Raw genomic sequence first — 19,816 nt, 5'->3', positions numbered from 1 at the left:
ACAGGGTGCTGAAATAAATGTGAACACTTCTGAGAATTTGCAAGAATACCACAGGAAATGTGGCTCCGGGCTCTGGAGACCTGCTGCTGCCAGTGCCTGAGTAAGCTAGTGCGGGGCCTGTAGCATATGTCATGAAGGGGCCTTAAATAAATAAATAAGCGTCTATATTATATCACAGATTTTTTTTACTTGCTTAGTAAAATAATTGTATTTTTCCATTTGCTATACAACCAGATAATACGACAAATCGCTAACCTTAAACAGGCAGTCGTTCATCAAAGTTGAAGGCGGTATAGTACTATAGTAATAGAGCAAGTGCAGAACCACTTAACCGGAATTGATAGCTTGAAAGAATTTAGCGCGGGGCCCTTTAAAGTGCGTGTCCCGTCGCATAGGTAGCTACTTTTGCTACTGGGATAATACTGGTAGGAACCACCTGGTTCCACCAGCCCACAGAGGATTATTGTGTCCATCCGTCCATCGTGCATCCAAAAATGGGAGGGGTGGGGCTGGGTGGAGAGGGGGGGGAGGGGCTGGGTGGGGAGGGGCTGGGTGGGGCTGGGTGGGGGGTGGGAGGGGTGGGGCTGGGTGGGGAGGGGCTGGTCACCCCGTGGTGCCCTTATAAAACTCAACGTTTAACCTACTCACGCCGGCTTGTGCTCGCCGTCGCAGTCGGCCATATTTACGGAATACACCACGCCGCCGTCGACCCTGGCCATTGACCGAGCAACCCAACGTTCCTACCAGCTCCCTCCGCAGGAATGTGTTTCCGGCACCGGCTGCTGCTGCTGCGTGCTTCCCGCACCTTGGTTCGGTCTCCTCGGCTCCTCCCCGGCTCCTCCGGGGGCCACCCCTGCCAGGCTGGCGTCTCGCCTCGAAGGCGGCGAAGTCACCGCGCAGACCGCAGAAATGCCCCTCGACGAGCCGAGGGAGCCGAGGGAGCCGACGCGCCGTCAGCGGCAGCTGAGCGAGACGCCGCGCTTGCTTTGTTACACCTGCGACGTGGTGTGCCGGGTGGATGAACACTCGAAGTGGCGGTGGTGGAGGGTGGGGGGGGGTGGATTTGGATTGAGGAGGGGTGGAGGGAGGTGATGGGGGCGGGTGGATGAGGGTGGCTGCGGACACGACACGGGCTAGAGAAGAGATGGAGCTGATGCGGTACGGGAGGATGTGGAGCGGAGTGGACTTGCCGACAGGATCGGCCTCTGTGGAGGAGGCTCGTGAAGGAAGCTGCTGCTGGGCAGTTGGAGGCAGTCGCCCTCCAGCAACAACGGATGGCAGAGAAACGACGCTCACAACAACGAGCAGAGCGCCGAGTGCCTAAAGCACAGCAAGTTGGCACAGTAGGGGGCACAGGTGATGCATCAACCAGTCATCTCAGTCAGTCGACCCGCGCACCTGGGTCTGTCCCGTGACCTCCTGCCAGCGGGCGTTCGACCCTTCACGTGGCCTCAACGTGCACCTAGCCTGGCACAAGCGCCGTGGTGACGTCACCGCCACTTGGTGGCGAATGGCGGTTGTTGTTGGCTGCGTATCAACCCGGTAAGGCCCACTTGAGCTCTTTGTCATAAGCGACATGGCTATCACATCACCAATGACAGCTCCAAGGAAGTGGGCTTGTCATCTCGAAATTGATAACAGCCATCATGCTTTGAACGCACGTTGATTCTAAATGTGGATGGAAAAACCGGAGGACCCGGAGAAAAAATTCCACGCGACCACGGGGAGAGAGACACGCAAACTCCAAATATACAGCAGCAGGCGTCAGGGTCGGGATCGAACCCACGACCTCCTGTATACCAGGCGAGGTAGCTAACATCTCACCACCATGGCGCCCAAATCACCCTCAATGGGCCGGGACGATTTCGTCGGATCTCCGAAGCTAAGCAGGGAGTGTGAGCCTGGTTAGTTGTTGTTGTTGTTGGTGTTAGTGGGCGTCGATGCGTTTGCTGAGAATGAGTAATCTGCGATCACACCGTTGCCGTCAACATTCCTAACGGATGAGTGGCACGCGCACACAACACGCGCATTGCATGCAATGGGTTCGTTCAGAGAGAGAGCGAGAGAGACAGCGGTTATGCTGCTCATATTTATGAGATCCACGATCTAGGCTCAACTCGTGCTCAGCTTCCGGAATCAGAGGAGATGGGTCCGCCCCCGTTAAGTGTTTAATGTGGCCACACAAAACCAGCGCGTTACCTTATAGAAGCCTTCGTCTGAGTGACACGATACAGAGCAGAAAGACCCCTCCAACCTCTGCACCCCCCCCCCTCCTCGATCTGCTGCCCCCTTCCACTTACACTGAGATCCCCCAAATAGCCTTTAACAACACACTGTTGGGTCCAGTGCTGTGTGCGACCACCTGCAGATACAGGCAAAGACCCCCCGTGTAGCCTCGAACCGGCTGTTGGGGCAAGTGCCGTTAGCGAGCACGAATCAAAGTCGGAACGGCGCACGAGGGGGTGGGTTTCCAGCACCACGCCCGGCCGCCTTTGTCTCTCCAGTGGCGATGTTTATACCTGCGATTAGCACGGTTGGCTACGTACGGTGATAAAGAAGTTCAACATACAGTACATACATTACACACCGCACCAGGTACAGACACACATGCATGCAGACACAAACACGCCAACCACCATTGCAGGGACTCACGCATAATGTTCACATGAACGCGATAATATAAATATGCAGTCCTATTTTTATTAATTTAAACACATTCTGGAAATGTATTATTCGTGGGCTCCACTGCAGTTGTGGGCCCTAGAAAAAATGTCAAAGTTGCCCCATACCCCCTCTGAATGGGGTTATGTCCCGAGCCACCACTCTCTAGCCTTTAGAAGATTCTAGTATATATTTCTGTGATACCTGTTGCCAGTGTTACTTGAATGCGCATGCCTTGAACGTTGTTTTTCCACGATTGTGTTTGCTACTCAGTGTTCGCAATGTTATGCATGCACGTATGTTGAACTTCTTTCTCACCGTACGTAGCCAACCGCGCGAGTCGGAGGTGTGGGGGAAGGACAACGAGCTAAACACAAAAAGCAGTTTTGAAGGAATGAGTTTTCAATCGAGACGATTTCTACGCGCATAGTTCCAGTGGCTTCCAAATATCGGAAAGAAGAACGTTCCAGACGGCCGCAGAAAAAAATGTATTCGCTGGCGTAACTTTACTTAGTTGAAAAACAGCTTAAGGCCGAAAGTGTTGTTTTCTCCGGGCCAACGAATCAAACCAATAAATAAATCTCATGACTGCAGAAGCCATCGCACGCAGCTTGGCATTTGTTGCCCAGGCGAAGAAATTTAGGCAGGAATATTTGTTGTTGTTAATTTAAACTGTTGTCGGAAGGAGCCTGACGCCTCGCCCATACCTCCAGCGAAAACATGCGAGCACCAACGCCAACACAAACCCCGTAAACAGTGGGTTAAGCGCCACAGTGGAAGATGATACTTCAAATGGTCGACCAGCCGGAGTGGCGTGACGCGGCCTGGCATGAATGTTGACATTTCTGAGTGTGATCTGATAAGCGGAGAGCACGAAAAAAAAGGGGGAAAAAAACAGGAAGAAAAAAGTTCCCCCCCCCATCCAGCTACACAGACGGAGACACAAAGGCGGCGAGACATGTTTAGGGGCTCTGTCGAGGTCCGTTCGGTCGCTGTGTTTTTAAGGGAGAAAAGCTTCAAGTGAGTGTGTCCTGTCTTCTATGTGCTATGACGGGAAGTCCTCGGCTCATTTTGTTCTTGTGGGTGCTAAGAAGTTGCGTGACCATTCGAGTTGGTGTTTAAAGCTGTCTGTGTGGTTACGAGTTGACAGATCATCACCGTCCAATGTTTCTGTCATCCATCATAACATATCCTCCTCCATCATCATCATAACTGCAGTACCATCATGACGATGATCATCAATTCTCATTATCATCGTGCATACATTTATGTCAATCATCATAATCATCATTATCATGAATCATCATCCATTTGTCCATCACTCACTCACTCACCCATCATCTCAATATATTAAATCATCATCATCATCATAATAATCCACATACATCCAGATTATTTTTCCCACGGCATTTATGTCGTGCATCATGTCATGCGACTTGTTAATTCATTCATATGTCCGCGTGTGCTCTGTCATTGTTGTTTAACCCGGAGTAATTGTGGCTTTAAATAAAAGTCCGGATGATCGACTCACTGAACTGAGCGTCATAAATCAACAACGGTGACGTCGGAAGAGTGACACGTTCAAGGAAGCCCATTAGCACAGTGAAACTAAACCCCAGAAGAACAGACACCAATCCCTTGGGGGTTATTATTGCACGTCCCCGTTTCCTCCACGAGCTGCGATCGTCAGCGAACCATGGTCACTCCGCTGCTGGATGAATGCCTCCCAAAGCCGCCACCGCCGCCGCCGCTCGCGATCACGCTGCGTAATTTGCCACGCACCACCTTTTTGATGAACTGCCACGAAATTCATCTTCTTGGTTCTTTCGGTAAAGTCACGTAGAATGGAAGTAATAAAATAATAAAAATAAAACATAATAATTTTATTATGTTTTATTTTTATTTTATTATTCTTTCGGTAAAGTCACGTAGAAGGGAAGTAATAAAATAAAAATAAAACATAATAAAATTATTATGTTTTATTTTTATTATTTTATTACTTCCCTTCTACGTGACTTTACCGAAAGAACCAAGAAGATGAATCCCTGCAGTCACGAAAGCTTTAAATCAAAATTTGCCCCTAAATTATTTGCCGAGGTTTCGTGAGCGTGGGGTGAAGCAGCAGCAGCAGCAGCGTCGTGATTCTGGTTTGCGCACCGCGCTAACGAACGCAGCGATCCGAGTTCTGGTTCCTGCCACGGCTAACGCCAGTAACGAGTAATATCTGAACGATTCTATGCTGTGAAGAAAAGCTGTCTCGGGTGTGGACCAATCAACTTCAAGGACAGTGCATATCGTTATCATTATCAGAGTTGTTTCTTTTTGTTTGCATTCTGACTGCTTGTGTTGTGGCTATTGCAGACATGATGCCTTGTATAAAGGTGTCAGTTTTTGTACCAGTTGAAAGGGTAAACACCTATTACTATTACTATGCTGTGAACTTGTTTTTTTTCCTAAGCAAGGCTTTCCCTTGCAAATGGAAACTTTAGTGCCAAGAGGCACTGGATCACGTTACGCTGTACGTATTATTAGAAAGAAACAAAAGTTTTGCCGACTGGCTGGCTGGCTGGCACACGCGTTGGTGACGTAATTGCGCAACATCTGCGCGATGACGTCAACCGCGTCCCACAGCGTTGAGGCAGGCGCGTGCGTGCCGACGTCACGCCCCTCTCCCGCCCTGCACCGCGGCCGTGTATCCCACGCGTGCGTGCCGACGTCACCCCCATCTCCCGCCCTGCACCGCGGCCGTGTATCCCACGCAAAGGCGCGGGCTGCTCGCGATTTGCCCGTCCTTTGTCAATCCACTGCTGGATGGAGACTTTCCCATGCCGTACAGATCATTGGCGTTTGTTTGGCCATATTTCAACCATCCGGGTCAATGTGTGCCTTGAAGATACAGAGTCGGGTTCAGCTTATGTTTGTTTAAGCATTAAAATAATGTCTCTTTTGCGTTAAAGTACTGAAATTCTTACATTCCGCCGGTGCGTGAAAGGCCAACTTATACGCATTTTCAAAACACGAATATCTTTGGTGTACATCTCCGCGTCTATATAAAGTATCGAGGAACCGGTTTGCCACTATTTTAAACATTCACATCTCAGAGAGGCGCGCGGCGAAATCTATTATTTGAAACTCGCGATCGAAATGTTACTGGGGCTGTCAAAATGATTCTTCGTGGCATGAATTCACTCGCTCGCCCAATTTGTCTTCCCATTGTCTCTGCACGTGCTCCGTCGTGAGTCATCGTGCACTCAGCACGTGGCTTATGACGCAAAAGGACAGCGCGGTAGTGACAGTGATTGATGAGCGACGATGATGATTGATGATGACAATTGATTAGGATGACGGGGTGTTTATTATATTTGTTCTCCCCGTGGTCGCGTGGATTTTATGTTCTGTCCGGGTCTTCCGGTTTTTCTCTCCACATTCAGAATGAACGTCACGCGTTTAGAGTATTTGTCTGCTATAAATGTCCACGTGATAAGCCATCTTCGTCAAGCTATCATTTGTGGCCAGGTCGCTTCCGAAAAAGAGTTAAGTAGCTCAGTGGGACTTACTCGGTGAAATAAAAAATAATGGTTATTTTATTGAGTTAATGATAAGCGATCGATCATCCTGCTGATGACTACAATGCACTGGTAGTGATGAGAGTGATCATCATGATGACAACGATTGATGGCGATGATTATTGTTACTGTTATTTAATTTAGAATGCGATGAAAGGCGAGGGTTCAGGGCATGATAGCAGTGATGACGTGTAGATTATGCCCAAGTCGATAATGGCGATGACTGTATTGCGCTGATATTGATAACAACAGTCTTGTATGTGTGTATATTCAACTTCTTTCGCACCGTACGTAGTCACCCGCGCGACTCGGAGGAGCGGGGTAAGGACAAAAGGACAGAAGCATTTTACTGATGATGATCGCATTGTGTTGATATTGATTATGATTATTACATTGCTCTGATATTGATGATAATATGTATGATGCTTGTAATGCGCATGATAACCACACACACGCTCGATCACGGTCAACACTGGAATTGGCGCCCCCTATGTGTTACCTTCACCATAAACACTAATCGCAACGCCTCGATCAATTCCATGCAGCGCTCTTCACGTCAATCGAGGCACAGCCAAAGATCCCCCGTGTAGCCTTAATAGACTCTCGGGGCAAGTGCTGCGAACCAGCACCTACGAAGGCCGGAACGGCACACGGGGGGGGGGGGGGTGGTGGGTGGCCAGCACCACGCCCGGCCACCACTGTCTCCCTACAGTAACGATGATTTACACATCGCACGAGGTGAGTCTCGCTTGAGGCTGAGTCAACCTAGCGAACGGCCCCAGAACCGGTGCAAATAATCGTCACTGGTGTTTGTCGTGAGTGGGAATCGAACTCGTGTCGCCGGGTTTCGTCCGCGCAGTGCGCTGCTACGAACCTCGACACCACCACCGCTCCCCGCACACGCACCCACTATTTGCGTAAACGTCTAAACCAAGCGCACGCATTGCTGCGCCGCTGTCACATCTATCTTTGATCCCCCTCCCTCCCTCCACCCCCCCCCTTTTATCCGTAAATGTTTCTGAACTCGAGTGTTGTTATTTCTAAAGGAGGGGGAGCCGGACCAGAACTTCAGGGCAAGGCTGTGTGTTTTATCCGGGGCTGTAATTATTACTTACCGCCTCTGTAAGGCCGACAGAGAAACATTGACGGGGGCTGGTTCCCCCCAAAGATGAAACTCTTAGAAAAGATTTATCACTCTTCAAAAGTTATTTAGCCGGGGAGACAGTGGTGGCCGGAGCGTTGTGCTGGCCTCCCACCCCCATCGTGTGCTGTTCCGGCCTTCATAGGTTGCTAGCTAACAGCACTTGCCCCAAGAGTCTATTAAGGTTACACGGGGCATCTTTGTCTCTGGTCCGTTTGCCGTAGAGAGAGCGCTGAGTGGAATTGATCGAGACGTTGTGTGTGGTGAAGGTGGCGTAGCGGGCGCCAATTCCAGTCGAGATCGTGATCTCGCGTGTGTGGGTATCACGCACATCCTCGACCACGATAAACATTCTCGTCAATATCAGAGCGCTGGATGGCTATGCGCGTGGCTGCCTGTCATCCAGCGCTGTGGGGGCAGTGGCGACGGCTGGTGGCTCACCGCACGAATGTTGTGAAACTCCCTTCCCGTGGGGGGAACGGCGAGTCGCCCTAGCCCCTGGCTCGCCAGGAGAGTTGAGTAACAGCGACGAGTGTGGACTCCACCGGTGCCGTCTGTGTGAGAGAGAGAGAGCGATGTCCCGCTCGCACCCGTGGGTGGGTTTGGTCCGGGTGCTTCGCTTTCCTCCCACATGGAAACTCGCATTCATTGCCCGACAGCACCTCCACATGTCGCGGGCCTTAGAGCTCGGGCGACTGGTGTTCGTGCCGGCTCACCGCGTGGCTGCTGCGGCCTCCCTGCTCGTTCGTGGCTCTTCCTGGTGCATCTGAGTCGTTCCTCCTCGCGCCTTCGAGTCGTTCCTCCCGATGCCTTTGAGTCGTTCCCTCTCCCTCTCTCTCCTTCTCACCAAGAGCGAGTGGCCGCTGTGCGTCGGCGAGTGACCAGTGGACACGATTGTAGTTGCAGCCTTCGTTCCTCCTGCACTTGCAATGCGCCCCATACGGATCAATAACGTGGGTACTGACGAAGACAAATCAACGACTGGCTCGGGATCTGTATTGATCCTGGAGGAGGAATCCGATGAGCTATGAAGCTCTTTTTTACACAGATGTCCAGCAAGGGCGGGTCAGCACGACACAGCGACAAACAATGCAACAAACGATAGAGCTAAGGTAACCAAGTCACTATCAATAAATAACAATAAATAAAGTACTCTATACAAATAACAATTGCATAAGTGCATACATTCGTGCATAAATTTCAACACTAAATGCAATTTCGGGCAAGGCAGCAAAGCGACAACAACAACAGTTCAAGACCACACGAAGACAACACGCAGTCCCTCGATAATCTTGCACATTAAAATGTAACTATCGATACACCGAGTAAGAATCAAAGTGACAAATCACATTGGCAAATGTGATTTGTATCCAGCGCCAATCTTCTGCTCAGGGATACGGCAGCTGAAGCGTGCACGCGATCCCTCGTTTGACAGCCAATCCATCGTTCGTATCGCCCTGATCATCATCATCATCAGCAGCATCACTGCTGGATGAAGTCCTCCCAAAGCGTTCTCTCGATGCACCAATCGATCCAGAGCCTCATTGTATCGCTCCATCTCCACGGAGGACGTGCTACGGTTGCGTCTTCCCTCGTTAGGCTCCAGGCCCGGTCCTCGTCCATTTCCAGTGACGGATCTCGTCCAAACTCAATTTTAAATTTTCTCAGTAGTTTGAATTATGTTGAACTTCTTTCGCTCCGTACGTAGCCGACCGCGCGGGTGAAGGACAACAAACTAAACACAAAAAGCAGCATGACCTTAACCTGTTTATGTCCTTTCATCCATTTATTGCTCTCTCTCTCTATTTCTCTCTCTCTCTGTATCTCAATATAATTCCCTGCATGCATCTTTCTGTGTTACACACTCTGCAGTTTTTGTTCCGTTACATTTTTGGGGTTAATGACTGTGCGCCTCATCCATATGTCCTCGCAGACGGTGGCCTACGCACTGAATCTACTTCTTCCTCCTTCTTTAGGCGTGGGATGTCTGTGGTACTTGTTTTCTTCTTCAAAATTGCATTCATTTCACTGCACATTGCAAATACCCTCCGACATACGTAGGGAGAAGGTCTCCTGCCTGCTCTCACCTCACGTTACCCCTGTGTTGTGAACACAATCAAAGTTGGAAAACTCGGACGGCCGAGACACTCGGCTGGCCTTTTGCTGCGAGAATCGCTGTCGCATGAGCGCGGTTTGCATCTGCGCCGCGGTGTAAGTGAATACGGGGGTCCCTAAGTGACCGCGAATATTGTGGGGAAAACATTCTCCTTGTCAGATATTGTCGGAGCGGTGTGGTAGGCGGTCAGCGCACCGCGCTACGAAAGCCGGCGACCCGACTTCACGACCAGCAACAGTGGCGAAGATTCTCACGCGAGCTGACTCCATCGCTCCATCTCCCCCGTGAACGTTCTCTTGGCTATGCCAGCTGTAATAGTTGTTACGTGACAGCATTTAGGGTTGCTTGGTTGACGAGATTACCAGGCATTGGCAGTACTGCCATAGATTGTTATATCCATCTGTGTGTCGATTTGACTGATTGCCACTCTGGTTACATGCCAAACAATAATGAATAGTGTTGGCCAAACAATCCAGTGCAAGATCCTCATGAAAAAAAGTGTTGAGAATAAAAAAAGTTTATTTTTCTGGTCCGATTGAAGGGAATTTAGATTATTTTCCTCTAACAACAGTCCGTGTTATGTGGCTGTGTGTGGAATCTTTTCCACGTCTTCATGAGTGTCATTGTGCAGCAGTACATGCACTGCCCTATCATCCTGGCAACCTACAGTAGACACTATGGGAACCTCATTTGCCAGTAAAAAGATGATAATTGGTTCTTTACCCTTCTATCTGGCAACAAAACTGACACCTTTTTTACAAGGAGTCATGTTTGTATAGACCGCAATACCTGCAGTCATAATACAAACAAAAGAACATAACTCTGATAATGTGCACTGTCCTTAAAGTTGATAGCTGTCTCGGGTGTGGATCAATCAACTTTAAGGACAGTGCACATTATCAGAGTTATGTTCTTTTGTTTGTATTATGACTGCAGGTATTGCGGTCTATACAAACATGACTCCTTGTAAAAAAGGTGTCAGTTCTGTTGCCAGATAGAAGGGTAAAGAACCAACCTACAGTAGGTTCGATTATTAGCAACGTGGACTACACATGAACCTCTGCCTGGTCTCCCTTATCACGACTCGGCATAATGTGTGAATGCGAGCACCTCGACAACATGAACACGCAGGTTGCAGGCTTCCCATCGTGTGCCATACGAGCCCTAATAGGTGCTCGCGAACAGAGAAATCGACAGTCAACTCTTGACTCCCCGGGGTAATGGTAAGGTAATGGCCCCGATGACACCAAGGCTGTAATTATAATATATATTGGGGGGGGGGGGCGATGGGGTTAACCAACCCAGCCCCCACTTCCTTGACACCGCAAAAATGATATTTTATTCATACCTACCGGAGAAAATATCTAGATTTTAAAAAATATTATTAATGTAGGGCCCTATTTAAAAAGCTGAACATCTCAGGTACCACCCCTAGACTCCCGCAGCCCCCCCCCCCCCCAAAACCTCATTAGGACTCATCTCTACCCACCAGGCAGCGAGTAACACACCAAGGTGGTGGTGCGTGAAAGCAGCCGCGGATTGGCGAAGAAAAACGCGAATCTCTCTTCTCGCTCTTGTCGCACAGTGGCGGCGAATGCGCAATCAGATAACGGAGAGTTCACTGAATGAGGGGGGCGGTGTCCTCGTTTGCCCTTTGCTCTGTGCATCTGCGTAGGTGTGTGTGTGTCGGTGTTGAGCACCGCTCCTGGGTCTTCCCTAGCCTCAAATGAGTACCTAGTGCGGTGTGTAGTAAACATCGCCACTGGGGAGACAAAGGCGGCTGGGCGTGGTTTTGGCCACCCACCCGCTCGTGTGCCGTTCCAGCCTTCATAGGTGCTCGTTAACAGCACTTGCCCCTACAGTATGTTAAGGCTATAAGGGGGATCTTTGTCTTTGTTGTGTGCGTGCTCGTGTGTGCCATTGGGGGAGCGGTGGCGTAGTGGTTAGTGCACTGCACTCCGAACATGGCAACCTGAGTTTGATTCCCGCTCACGGCCAACACCGGTGACGATTGTCTGAGTCTTCCCTAGGTCGACTCGGCCCCAAATGCGTACCTGATGCTAAGCGTAAACATCGCCACTGGGGAGACGAAGGCGGTCGGGCGTGGTGCTGGCCACCCACCCCCTCGTGCACCTTAATAAGTGCTCGCTAGCAGCACTTGCTCCGAAAGTCTGCTGCAGGCTATGCGGGGGATCTTTGTCATTGCCTGAGTGTTAACATGTTGCCACGAGGTATCCGGCACCTGCTGCCGGTGACGCGTCCAGCCGAAAATATCCTCGTCGCGACGTCGGGAAGGGCGAAGGGGGCACCTGGACCTCGTCGTTCACGGTGTCTGCCGTCTCATTCCTCTCGTGTCCTTGCGAGGAGGCCACGAAGATGACAGTCGCAGAAAATTGGACTCTTGCATTTATCCGCGTCAGGTGCTTTAATTTTAATTTAATTTTACTATTTTTGAAAAAATAATTTTGTCGTGGTTTTTTGATATTATCATTTTCAAATTATTATTTTCATTTAGTATTATTTAGAATTTTATTATTTTATTATTTTCAATTCATTATTTACTTTTTTATTATTTTAATATTTTATTTTATTACTTTTATGTTTTGTTTCCCATCTACGTGACTTTACCGAAAGAACCAAGAATATAGGTGCTTTGATTGTTTGTCTCCTCGCCAAACGCGTGGTGGGTTCCTTCAATTTCCGCTTACAAACGTCACAACCACCGATGGAGTGGTATTTGGCCAAAACAAATTCCAGATCCTGGAATCTCGTGAAGAAAGAAAGATGGAATAAAAGAAACTACCGCATGAAGTGAAGAAGTCGCGGGCCATGCGAAATGACGAGACGGCCCGAGAGGCGACTCAATTGAAGTCAGAGTCTAAAGTTTGTTTCCCACTTCCCGTATAGCTAATACACCCATATAGCTAAGACGACCATAGAGCTAACAAACCCATACAGCTAATAAACCCATAGAGCTAATAAACCCATAGGGCTAAGAATCTCATAGAGCTAAGAATCCCATAGAGCTAAGAAGCTCGATTTCAAGGGCCATTCGGACGACAGAAAACTTCAAAGCGTTCCACAATTACAGCTTAAAATTCTGTTTTATTAATAATGGCAATCGTTGAAAATATACATTCACGCTTAAATGTCAGTGATTTTAAGAGAGGGACAGAGATGCAAAGAGACGACACGAGGTGGTTAGAAAACTTTGGTGCAGTGGGTCGCAGATGTTATGGATTGCTGAATAATAATAACAACAACAGGTCAGACAAATAAAGAGCACGTCTACGGACAGCAGCCTTGTCCAAGAGAATAGTCCTGCGGTCCAAATGTCTTCTCACCACCAATCACATTTTCCCAGCCATGACGTAGAGTTCACAGTGATGGGTCCATACAACGAGCATCCACTGCGAATCGTAATATCTGGCCCATTGAACAGAGATTACACAACGCTGCCGCGATGTATGTATGTTGAACTTTATAATGGGACCTTTTGTTGCCAGTATCAAAGTGTGAACATCAAGAATAGGGTTGACCCTTACTGGTGTTAAGATGTTCAACCACCAAATAGATGCCTTTTGCAAGGGATAAAGTCTGCATTAACCACGAGAACTTCCGATCAACATGCAAACCTAACGTGCTCTGATAATGATAGATGCATTGCCTTTGTGACTGTAACAAAGAAGACTGTCTCTGGTGTAGGCCAGTTACATAGACAATGCCTATATTATATCAGAGCATCTTTTGTTATGGATGTTCACGGCAAGTACGTGCGAGTAATGCAGACTTAACTCCTTGCAAAAGGCATCTACTTGGTGTTTGAACATCTTAGCACCTGTTGCATTGCCAAAAAGGGGAAAAGCTATTCTTATTTTTCATTTGTTGAACTTGTTTCGCACAGTACGCAGCCAACCGTGCAAATAGGAGGTGCTGGCGGAAGGACAACAAACTAAACACAAAAAACAGTTGTAAAGAAGTGAGTATTCAATATCAACGATTTAATAGTGCACAACTCCAATGGCCTCCTAATATCGGAAGGAAGAGCGTTCCAGACGGCCACAGAAGCGCATCTGAAAAGCGCGCCATGCGGTGACCGCCCTTTGTTCGATGGCTGGGCCAAAAGCCGCTGCTGCTGCTGCTGCTGCGAGGAGCAATGGTTGATTGCTCCTTGGCGCGATCGGCTGACGCGAGACGCTTATCGCAAGAGGGTGTCGTGCGTGCGAGTGGCGGAGTGTGGGTGGTGAGTGACCCAGCGCGTGTGGCCACCCCGGGGGGGTGGGGGGGGCTCGCGCCGTCACGTGACAGCGTGAGACGGATCTCCCGACCACGCGGCTTTACCGAATCAGAACTTATTTATTTAATATGCTGGAGGAGGAATCCGATGAGCTATGAAGCTCTTTGTCACATGTGTCTGGTAGGGGTGGGTCAGCGAGTTACATCAACAAACATTATGTTTATTTTAAAAAGATAGGAGTTGCAAACTCGGGATCAGGTAAGAAAGTCACTAAAACCGGCTCTCGGGTTCCGGCAGCAAGTCATGCAAACCCGCGTCCGATTATATTTTTTCCGGAGCAACAGAGAAAATGAAACGGAGAGACAGAAATGTCGAGAGAGGAAGGCAACAGCTTACGTTCCTTTTGACATCAAACGTGAAAGGGATGGGGATTTTTAGAAAGCTCGTGGAGGATTAGCCTTAAGTGTTGAGCTGAAAAATCCCTGTGTTTTAAGGGCAGAGATGGTGAAACCCTCCCATTAGGCAGATTATTCTGCTCTCCGGTTACCAAGTGTCGTTTCATCATCGCCACCATGACGGTCATCATCATCGTCACTGATACGTAATTGTTCTTTTTTTTGTTCATTTTAATTTTAAAATTTGCGCTATCGACTTCATGTCACTGAGATGATGAATTCATTCAGAATTCTCACAAAGCACGCGAGAGTGGCCTGCAGAAGGAGATATCACAGAACAACTTCTGAAATCCCTTCAAGTGACCTTTTTCAATGCACGCATGAGAAAGCACACTTTCCCAATACTGTACGTATGAGTATTGTAATTCTCAGAGGCGAAAATCAACCAAATGAATTTAAATACACAGATTTCATTTGACAGTGGTTTGTGTGCCACTGAGCCGAGTCCATCAACTCGTTATACTTGAGAACCTTGTTAAACCGTGTGCGGCTGAAACCAAGATTATAGTCCAGGATCACAGCTCTAACCTGTGAGCCACCCACCATCACCACCACCACATCATCCACCACATAATCATCAATCAAGACATCCATCAATCAATCATTAATATCATGAGGATGGTCATGAGTGATCCTTAGAATGAACGCGTCTTTATTTACAATTACATGCCAAATGAAAGGGGGTCATAGCTATTGTAACAGTGGCACTTGCCGATGACAATTCATATCACATGGGCCTCACGACTCATCTGTTGCCTTCACGCACTCACTTACTCTCCTCACTGCCCACCTCCAACCAACAGCACCCATCACCATCAATCATGAGTCACCGCTCGCCAGCGTTTATTAATTTCGACGTTCGAAGATTATTTTCAGAAAAAATGAATATTAATGGAGACAATTTTATTCGCCAAGACGACACCGTCGTTGTGAGGTCCGTTGGAAATGAACTGCGGGAAACGTAACAAAAAACAACCGGACAAAGAGGCCCGCAAAAGCTGGGCTCAGCATCGAGATGGGCAACGCAAAAGTTCGTGCGCACAGAGACATCTGTCGGAGGGACACGAGTTGAAGCACAGCAGGGTGCTGTGCACCGAGGGCGGACGTTGGCGACGGACGGAGCGAGTTCGGGCCTCATTATGAAGTTGGGGCCAGGCTACCTGGCTCGGGATTACGTTGCCCTCTTCTCGAGAGAGAGGAGAGAGAACGAGAGAGAGAGAGAGAAAAAAACAAAGCCATGCGAAGAGAAGGAATGGGGACGAAATGTAAACAAAAACGTGCGAAGAGCCTGGTCGATGAAGACAGGGGAAGGCCCTTGGCATCAGTGCGGTTTGAATGTAAGGAGCCCCCCACCCTTCACCCCCCCTCCACCCCCGCCCCCCACCCTTCACCCCCCTTCCACCCCCGCCCCCCACCTTCCCCGCCCCTCCACCTCTCCGGGTGTCGTCAAAACAACGAGAGATCCTCACAGACGCTGAAAAAATGGATTGACCGCATTTACTTGGGTCTCCTAAGTGGGCGCTGAATCAACGAACCCCGCTGAATATCTATGAAAAAGAGCTTCATAGCTCATCGGATTCCTCCAATATAAATAAATATCTTGATTCTGATTCTGATCCCTCACGCACAAAGCCGTGCGATTCAATCATTGGTTATTGTCACAACTCGTGAGTCACGATTCGATGCGTTTCGTTCGTATCGTTTTTTTAATACCCCCATAAATGTTCCTGTTTGGTTCGCACCGTTAGCCTAGGTGTGACGTCCGCGTATTATTTAATTTCAGAGTTGCCATGGCGAGTATTTTACCTCGTTCCCACATTCCCCCTCCTTCCAATCACCCCTCCCCCTCTAATTCCCTTCTCTTCCTTCTTCCAACCCCCTCTCCTATCTCTCCCTCTCCTCCCTCCCCCTCTCCTGCCCCGCTCCCCCTCATTCCAATATTGCCCCGCCCCCCGCGCCCCGCTACCTCCCCACTTTGACAGCCACTTCGCTTTGGCCAAACCACCATCGGAATTGACGAGCGCGTGAGCCCCGTCACGTGAGCCCGCAGGTGTCTTCTGCACATCGGCGCTGACGTCACCTACGCCCGAGGCAGAGGAAGTGTGTCTCATCAAAAAATAACAAAAGACAAAATAAGCAAATAAAGACCTCCGGGAGCGGAGGATGGGTGAGGAGGCGGGGAATATTTACTCGTGCATTCGCGTCCCGTGAAAGTTGAGTCTCGGCGACGATGACCCAATGGTGGAGGCGAATTTGCGGAGTGGCAGCAACAAAAACGCACCAGTCCTCACTTGTAACCTCGTTCCACCCTCTCGGTTAATGTTTTACCAAACGTCTAAAGAAAATTATAAACGTCAGGAGTGGCCACACATCGTACGCACCCGCTGTGATTGGATGATTGGCACCGCGGTGGCGAGATGTCAACTCCCTCGCCTGATACACAGGAGGTCGTGGGTTCGACTCCCGACCCTGACGCCTGCTGCTGTATATTTGGAGTTTGCGTGTCGTGCGCGGTGCTTTTAGCGCCACAGCGCGTGGATTTGTCGCGTTGATTTTCATTTGTTTGCTGGTGACTTTGTGTATTTCATATCGAAATCGCCTCCAGTGTTTTTGCTGCTGGCGGCAATACAAGTTGTTTAAAAGTCAAAGTCTCTCCCCGTGGTCGCTAGGATTTTTCTCCGGATCCTCTGGTTACCCCCCGCCCCCACATCGGAAATCAACATCACGCGTTTCGAGTATTTGATTTATATACATTTCTGCGTGATAAGCCACTTTGCTGAGCTATCGTTTGTGGCAGCCAGGTCGCTTCTGAAAAAAAAGATAGCGATCTAGCTAAGTGAGCCTTACCTGGGTAAAATAAAAAGAAAATAGACTTTTAGTTTAGGGTGACACATTCGATTCCTGACTGCTCTGCAGTGGAGCCCAGTGGAATTGGCATTTGTGAGACAACTCGCGCTTAATTGTGCGTAACCAATGCCGACTGTTTTCGTCATCGTCTTCTTCTGTAGGAAATTCCCCCCAATGCTGCGGCGTGCCAGAGCCACGCGGGAGGCTTCGGGGTGAGTGTGTTTTTTTGTATCCTCCTCGATTTTTGTTTTGACTGTAAATTTCGCCTAAAGTATAGAGCCCCCCACCCCCTCACCCCCACTTAGCAATCATTCCCCCCCCCCGCAACGCCCTCCTCTCCCTCCACAGCCCACCCTGCTCTTTCCCAACCACAATTAACAAAAAAACCTCAACACACTCGTCAATAACACCGTGGCCGCCACTAAAAGTTAAATATATATTTAATCGTTTAGGTTTAGGGCAAGTGCCCTTATTCGTTTCAGCTCTCTGCTACGAATAAGAGCCATTTCCCAACATGTCTCTTACTATGATATTGTTTTTTTGTATTTCATGATCAGCATTAAAATATGTTTTTACGTCTAATTTTTTCCGATTTACGTCGTGTTATTCGCAAGTGTGTTGCATTATTTTCATTTGTGTTTGTGCTCCACTGCAAAGACAAAGACCCCCCCCCCCGCCCATATAGCCTTTACAGACGGCAGGAGCAAGTGCTGTTAGCGATCACCCATTGATTGTCGGGCGCGGGACACGATGAGGTGGGTGGCCAACACCACGCCCGGCCGCGTTTGTCTCCCTCGGGACGATGATTACACACTGGGCCAGATAACTCATTCGATGCTGAGCCGACCTAGGGGACGTCCAGGACCGGTTCAGATGATTGTCACTGGTGTTGGCCGTGAGCCGCGATTCGGACTCTAGTCGCGGTGTTCGTAGCGCAGTTGCGCTAAGCCACTGCACTACCGCTAAGATACTCACACACAAGACAAAGACGCCCCGTATAGCCTTAACAGACTGTAAGAGCAAGTGTTAGCGAGCACCTATGAAGGTCGGCACGGCACACGAGGGGGGGGGGGGTGGCCAGCACCACGCCCGGCCGCCCTTGTGTCCCAAGTGTTTACACACTGCACCAGGCACTCATTTGAGGCTGAGTCGACCAAGGGGATGCACAGGATCTGTTCAGATAATCATCAATGGTTTTGGCCGTGAGCGGGAATCGAACTCGTTCCGCCGGGTTCGTAGCGCAGCGCGCCAACTGCTGCACTACCGCTCCCCCAACGCACACACACACACACACGAACGCACACACACACACGCATACGCACGTACATATGGAACTTGTTGTTGACGGAGGTGAGAGGTTTTTCGTGACTGGGTGGCAGTCTGGCGAGCCATGGTAGATACTCTCTGAGCGATAGCCTTGATGGTGGTGATGATGACGACGATGAAATGGAAGTTTCTCAAGCTCTTCCTGTGGCTGCGACGAAACATCGCGAGAACAGAAGAAAGAAAAAACAACTCGAGTGGACATCCTGACTTTGAACTTGGAGCAAAATAAAACGTGTGAAGTTTCGTTTGTCAATGGACAGGAAGTTTAGTTGGTGTGTATCCCATTCCCACTGCTTTAATTGAAACTTTGTGGCGATGGTGATGATGATGACGATGATGTCAATGGCTTAAACATCAAAAGGGAAAAATAGATGGAATTGAGAATTTTTATTCATTTAAATATTTTTGTTAACATTTTAAATTAGACGATTTATTAAATAATCGACCACCAATCAATCCTTGCCATTTCTTGAGAGGGGACCTCCGATTAGATAATCAGCAAATTGGATGCAGGACGAACAAGAGAGCAAGACAAAGATCCCCCGTATAGCCTTAGCAGACTGTTGGGGCAAGTGCTCTTTGCGAGCACCTTTGAAACCCGACACGTGACGTAAGGGGGTGGCCAGCACCACGCCCGGCCGCCTTTGTCTCCCGAGTGACGATAATTACGCACAACACCAGATACTCAGTTAAGGCTGAGTCGACCTAAGGGAGGCCCAGTACGGGTTCAGATAATCGTCACCGGTGTTGCCCGTTAGCGGGAATCGAACTCGGCTCGCTGGGTTCATAACGCAGCACGCTAACCGCTATGCCACCGCTCCCCTTCTCACACACACACATTAACAACAAACACGCACCTGCACACACACACGAAGATTCTTTCCCATGCTCGCCATTTCCTTTAATTTAGAAATCTCACGCAGCTCGTACAAAAACAGAAACAGAGCGTGCGTGCGGGTGTGACAACCAAGACATTTTTTCGTCGTAAATTGCACACACCTTTTGCAAAAACAAAAAACAGAGCGGTCAGTGTCCAACAGCCAACACATTTTTTTTCTTTCTCCGCACCCTCAGTGTTGGCTCTAAGTTGAGTGAGCCTTTGCTAATTGCCACGAAGTTGAGGCTGGCTCTGTCTGTCTTCCTCCTTACACGCCCACGGCTGCAATTACCCAACAGTAACATTTTTCAACTCACCCCCCCACCCACGCCCTGCCCACTCCACTCCATCCCCAACTCCTACCCTTCAACTTCATTTTTTTACAAATCTGACAGACAACTTCCTAGCAAGGCTAAAGCCAGTCTTTCTGGTCATTGCTCTTTTTTTTACGCAAATATGCATGCACACGTATACGTATTCACACTGTATATCTCACACATATCGACAGTTGTGAGTGAATGATGTAAATTTTATTGAAATTAATCGAAGGAGCAAGACATTTGGTACGTATATATCCAATGCTTATCGTC

Source organism: Lampetra fluviatilis, chromosome 16 (genome assembly GCF_964198595.1).
Source record: "Lampetra fluviatilis chromosome 16, kcLamFluv1.1, whole genome shotgun sequence".
Taxonomy (NCBI): domain Eukaryota; kingdom Metazoa; phylum Chordata; class Hyperoartia; order Petromyzontiformes; family Petromyzontidae; genus Lampetra; species Lampetra fluviatilis.
Note: the sequence above shows the minus strand (reverse complement) of the source record.